Source organism: Grammomys surdaster, unplaced genomic scaffold (assembly GCF_004785775.1).
Source record: "Grammomys surdaster isolate TR1022 unplaced genomic scaffold, NIH_TR_1.0 124192, whole genome shotgun sequence".
Taxonomy (NCBI): Eukaryota; Metazoa; Chordata; class Mammalia; order Rodentia; family Muridae; genus Grammomys; species Grammomys surdaster.
Window position 1 is genome coordinate 117532 of NW_021619267.1, and position 6314 is coordinate 123845.

General features: G+C 36.5%; 1 pseudogene; it reads left to right on the top strand.

Moving 5' to 3' along the window:
• The first annotated feature begins 1905 nt into the window (after positions 1-1905).
• On the top strand, positions 1906-5713 carry LOC114636472 (annotated as a pseudogene).
• The last annotated feature ends 601 nt before the right edge of the window (positions 5714-6314 follow it).

The following is a 6314-nucleotide window of genomic DNA, read 5'->3' on the forward strand; positions in this document are numbered from 1 at the left end:
AACTCACAAAACTTAAAACTTGTTATATCAGTGAATATTTTTTCTTTCTCTTTCTTTTTTTTAAATCTTTATTTTTCAATGGTGGAAGAAAATGGAAGTAAAGACATTGGATGATTTATTGATTCATCCATGGGATCGTTAAACATCTGTCTTTCAAAGCTCTGCACATAAAAGCCTAAATGCTGAACTTTGAATATTTTTGTGGCTATTTCAATGTTTTCATTCTGTTTTTTCCCCTCAGTGTTCCAAACTAACAGTAAGCCTTTTCTTTTTGATACCTAAGCCACGTTTTTCATGTAGCATTCTGAAGGTCTATCTTTCATTATATATTCCCTGACTTTATCTATTCTCTAGGGTTTTCATTTAATTTATTCTTTTATATGTATTAGTATAATTCACCATTGTAGATACTTAATATATTAATGTATTATTAACATTTTCTTAGTATTACTATTATTTAGTATTTTAAAATATTTATTTTACTCTCTAGTTTGAATACACACACACACACATATATGTATATATATATATGTATACATATATATATATATATATGTATATATATATGTATAAAGGGTATTTTTATTTAATGGTTTTAGGTATTTGTATATCCTTTAAAATGCATTTCTAATAATTAACCAGCAGTATGAAGGATATGCTTAAGCAACGTAATTTAATTAGCTAACAAGATCAGTGAAGTGGCAAATTAGCCTGCCTTAGATGAAATATTTGACATGTATCCTCAAAAGACCAAAAGTTATTTCTTAAAAGGCACATCAGCTTAGCAGAGCCTTGTGGAGTAGAATATGAAAGCTTGAATGTCCTTGCTATGAATAAAGTCAAGCTTGTCATTCACAGGCTGCATGTAGCTCTCAGGTTTGAAAATATCACCAGGGCAGACTGGTGCTGTTTCACTGTGCTACAGATAGTCATAATCTGTTACTCAAGGTTCCAAGTTACATCAGTAAAACATCCAGAAATTTTCTTATTTTGTTTTAATTAACATATTTTAATTAAATTATGTAGCATGTCTTCTCTTCCTGATCCTCCAGCCAACACTCCCCTTTGTGCCTTCCCTCCAATCCTTCCCATTGCCCCACTTGCTCTCAAATTGATGGCCTGTTTTTCTTTATTATCACACACATACAGACACACACATATTATAGATAGATGAGTGTGTTTGTGTGTGTGTGTATCCTGTTGAGTCCATTCTTGCTATTCATGTATGTATATAATTTCAGTGAAAACCACATTGTATTGAACACACAATAATTGGTCTCATTCCTGAAATGGTGGACTCTCCTCTCAGAAGTCATTAGGTGCAAGTAATTCTTTACTTGGGGATAAATAAGGCCTTCAATTTTTTCCTTTTTCCATTAGCCTGTCTACTGGTATTTTCTTTGTTCAGATCATGTTTAGGCAGCCATTTCTATGATTTACCTTCTCAGAGAGACATCGTGATCCTCTGGATCTTACAATCACTCAGTTGCCACTTTCTGGATGTTTCCTGAGCTTTTTTGAAGATGTATGTGTTGTGGCTGGGCTTCCTACTATCCCTTGTTCCATGTGGTTTTCTGTATGCTCTTCATTTGCTCTATCCAATAAAAAGAACAGAGAGAGAGAGAGAGAGAGAGAGAGAGAGAGAGAGAGAGATTCTTCTTTGGTGAGGAGTGAGACATACCATTATCTGTAAATGTAAGAATATGTTTTAGAATGTACTTGTAATTACCTAGGCTTTAATAAGGACCAGTAGCAAGTTTGCTTCTCAGAGCCATGAGGTTACTAGCCCTGGATATTTGGTTAAATATTTAGTAGCATGCTTTCACTCCTGCGAGTGACCTTAGAGAGCTATTGGTTACTACTGGGTTGTGAGTGCCATTATTTTGCTTTTGGGGATGTCTTGCCATGGTGGTCATTGTTACCATCTCAGATGGGTTAGCACTATTGATTTCTTACTCCTTAGCAGCTGTCACACTACTTCCTGCTACTATGGAAACTAGGCCACAGGCAGAAGACTTTCAGGTGAGATCAAATCCAAACCCTGTATCCTAGGTGGTGTGATGTTTTCAGCAATAGATACTTACCTTCAACTTCTGAGCGGGAACCAAGGGCAACATCAATAACCTATATTATGTTGTAAGCCACTTGGACTAACCATACCAACACCTTAACTTAGATTTCTCATGCTTAGTTCCAATTACCTGTATGGTTTAGGTCCTGGGACCTGACTACTGGTAGTAAGGTAATGAAGAATGGACAGACACATGTACAGTAAAACTGGGATAAGTTTGAAGTCTGATCCTTTCAAAATCCATATTTTTAGCATGTTTATTAGGTACAATGGAAGTTAACTACTCCAAGCAGGAAGTCTCTGTAGTCACCTGCTATAAACAAATAGGAGGAGGATGCTGTGGTTGCTAGCCTTTGCACACACTGGTTACTCATTCATAAACACTCATACTGGAATCCCCAGAGAAAGTATTGCCAGCCTTCCTGAGAGTACTTCATGTGTACAATGGCTTTGTCAATATCCAATGGGTCCAATTTACCTAAGTCCTCAACATAGCCATGTCCATGTCAATAATACTCGGAACTTCATTCACTTAGGACTCCTTACTTTCTACTGGTACTGGGGATTTTGTTAGTTTGTAGCTTACCCACCCAAGTGGGATAAATTAATTTAAGATTATGTACATATTATATGTGTTAGGTAAATATAAAACATTTTAATTAGATGAGATCACAATTTTTAGTTTCTTAATAATTTTTAATCCTAGAGTTAATAAATTCATAAAATATAAGCAGTGAAAGTAAATTTGGTGGGCCATTGCATACATTTACGATCTCTATTTATTGTCCTGAGCAATCTTAAAATTAATTGAAATGGAGTGTTAAGTCTGTACATGATCCTTCTGAGGCCAGAACTTTCTCCACCTTTTATCCCTCTACCTCCAGCCCTCCTTCCTTTTTCTCAGTTTCCCACCCACTTTGTCTCAGTCTGCTCTCCTCCCTGCCTCTCTAACACATTCTACTAAAAATTTTCCCACATGTCACTGGAACTCTAGCACTCTGAGGTCATTTTAAACACCCTAACAATACAAGTCATTAACCCCCTTGGTTACTCACCCTATGTTGAATGTTCAAGTAAGCTAGGCACTAGAGAATCATGCTGGGGTAGGGAAGGATGACACAGTTTAGTTCTGAAACAATGAAGAGAACATAACAAGCACAACTGCCTTCAGGATCAAAACATGCTCACAAATGAAAAACTGATTCAAGTACTATGGAAGCACACTGGAGAATGATCTAAAATTTGGGACATTTAATGTACTGTATGCTTATAGGTCAGGTAAAGCTTCATTCTTTACTTATTACATTTTTATAGTATGTAAAAAAAACTTTTTAAAAAGTGCTTGAAATATTTAGTGCTCAAGTGTTTTTAATATTTCTCAAACAGAAAAATGAAAGAACTAGTATTTATTGGTAAAATATTTTGAGGGTTGAAAAATGAACATTACTGAGAAACAAAGAGAAGCAGATAAGAAATTATGTTTAATTACTAACAATAACTCTGAAATAGGTTGTGCTATAACTTATAATGTCCTTCATAGGCATATGGGCTAAATATCTCAAGCTTGTGACACAGTAGCTCCCACGATGGCATACTGTGTTAGGACAGGCCAAAGGCAAAATGTCAGTTGACCCTGAACCAAAACCATTGGAACTGCGACCCATAATAAAGCTGGTTATATTTAAGGCAATTATCTTAGTTTTCTTCTCACATTGACAGAAAGCTTATTAACAAAGGGCAGACAAGTACATTTAATTTAGTCTGATGTGCCTAAATATCAGAATGTAAGGCTTTTTATAGATCTTGCCTTCAATTTAGCCTTTAACTCATTTGCAAAGCTCAAACCCTGATTTCTTCTAAGTTATCAGAACCACATCATTATAAAAGCAATATGGCTTGTTTACTCAGAACTAAACTCAAAATAAAGAATCAAAATGTTTAGGCTAATTCAGCTGAGACAACATAAAACTGAACCAAAATTTTAGTACTCTGTCATCATATCTGCAGAAACACACATTTGAATTAATTTTAAGCTCGTTTTAAAGGAAAGCATATATTGTGTGAACTTCAAAGACACTGTGTCTTGTTGTTTTTCTGGTTAAATACTATTATGCAAAGTAAATTTTGTGTTGCCTATTCAAAACTGCTTTTGCTACTTTTGAAATTGTTTACATTTGAGTGGTTAGAGAGATTGTTCAACAGTTAAGAGTAGTGCTATATTTAAAGGACCCAGATTCAATTCCCAAAATCTACAGAGTAGCGTACCACCATCTCCAACTCCAGTTCCAGGGTATCCTACACCCTCTTTTGGCCTCCAGGGGCATTACACACACATAATACACAGACATAAATTCAAGAAAAATACTCATATATAAGAAAGTAAAATATTTTTACATTTTGCATTCTGTCTGTTCCTATTGATTCAGAGTTAAATATAAACATTAGATATTGATATCTTGACATTAAAGTTTATTACTCAATTCATTTGTATACGGAAGCAGTTTTCAATACAATAAACTGCCACTTATACTCTGTTTTAGGTACTGCAATAAATTTGTATTAATACTAGATAGCTATATGCTAAATGTATAAAGCAAATAGCTAATAAGAATCAAGTGTTTAATTAAAATAAAGAAAAGCTGTGGTTTTCTACTCCTCCCTGTTTCAGAGACAGTGGCATCTTCTCATGAAGTGCCAGTCTCGTCCTGTAGACAAGATGGTGAAGGTCAGTGTGAGCAGATTTGGTCATATTGGGTGTCTGGTAGAGTGGAGATTGTTGCCATCAAAGACCACCTCATTGACCTCAACTACATGGTCTAAATGTTCCAGTATGATTCTACTCATGGGAAATGGAAGACCATCACCATCTTACAGGAGCAAGATCCCATTAACATCAAATGGGATGATGCTGGTGTTGAGTATGTTGTGGAATCTACTGGAGTCTTCACCACATGGAGAAGCCTGGGGAGCACTTGAAGGGTGGGGCCAAAAGTGTCATCATCTTTGCCCCTTCTGCCTATGCCCTCATGTTTGTGATGAGTGTGAGCCATAAGAAATATGATTACTCACTCAAGATTGTCAGCAATTCATCCCACACCACCAACTGCTTAGCCCCACTGGCCAAGGTCCTCCATGACAACTTTGGCATTGTGGAAGAATTCATGACCATGGTCCATACCATCACTGCCACTCAGAAGACTGTGGATGGCTCCTCTGGAAAGGCTGAAAAGCGTGATGGCTGCCCAGAACATCATCACGGCATCCACTGGTGTTTCTAATACTGTAGGCAAGATCATCCCAGAGCTGAACGGCAAGCTCATTTGCATGGCCTTCCACATTCCTACCGCCAATATATCTGTTGTGGATCTGACACGCTGTATGGAATAACCTTCTAAGTATGATGACATCAAGAAGGTGGTGAAGCAGCTATCCAAAGGCTCACTGAAGGGCATCCTGGGCTACACTGACTACCAGGTTGTCTACTGTGACTTCAACAGCAACTCTCACTCTTCCATCTTTGATGCTGGTTCTTCCATTGCTCTCAATCACAACTTTGTAAAGCTCATTTCCTGGTATGACAATGAATATGGCTACAGCAACAGAGTTGTGGACCTCATGGCCTACATGGCCTCTAAGGAGTAAGAAACCCTGGACTACCCACCCAAGCAAGGACACTGAGAGCAAGAGAGAAGCCCTCAAGTGCTGAGGATTCCCTGTCCCAACTAGGCCACAACACTGAACATTCCCTCACAATTCCCATCCCAGACCCCCATAATAACAGGAGGGTCCTAAGGAGGCCCCCTCTCTCTTGAATACCATCAATAAAGTTCACTGAACCCACACCAAAAAAAAATGAAAAGATATCATTTTCTTAAATATCTCTAGGGATATAAAAGATTGGGCTTTTCTGTACTAACATTTTTTATAAGTAGAATTGCTAATTATTAGTTTTGCAAGATGTTCAATTATTCCCATTAATTACATTAATATTCGTAGGGATATATTATGCAGAAATCAGAACACATAATTTTGTGAAGTGTGAATAAAGCAATAAATCAAATAATGTATAGTATCATAAAATTTGCTTCTAATAAGATATTTGAACACAATCGACACAAGTGATATCTGACCAGGTAATAATACATGTCTAAAGCAAGAACTAATTCAAAATTGCAGAAATACATTTTTATATGTAACAGTGAAAAAATTTTAAGATACATTTTTATAGTGTGAGTGTGTGTGT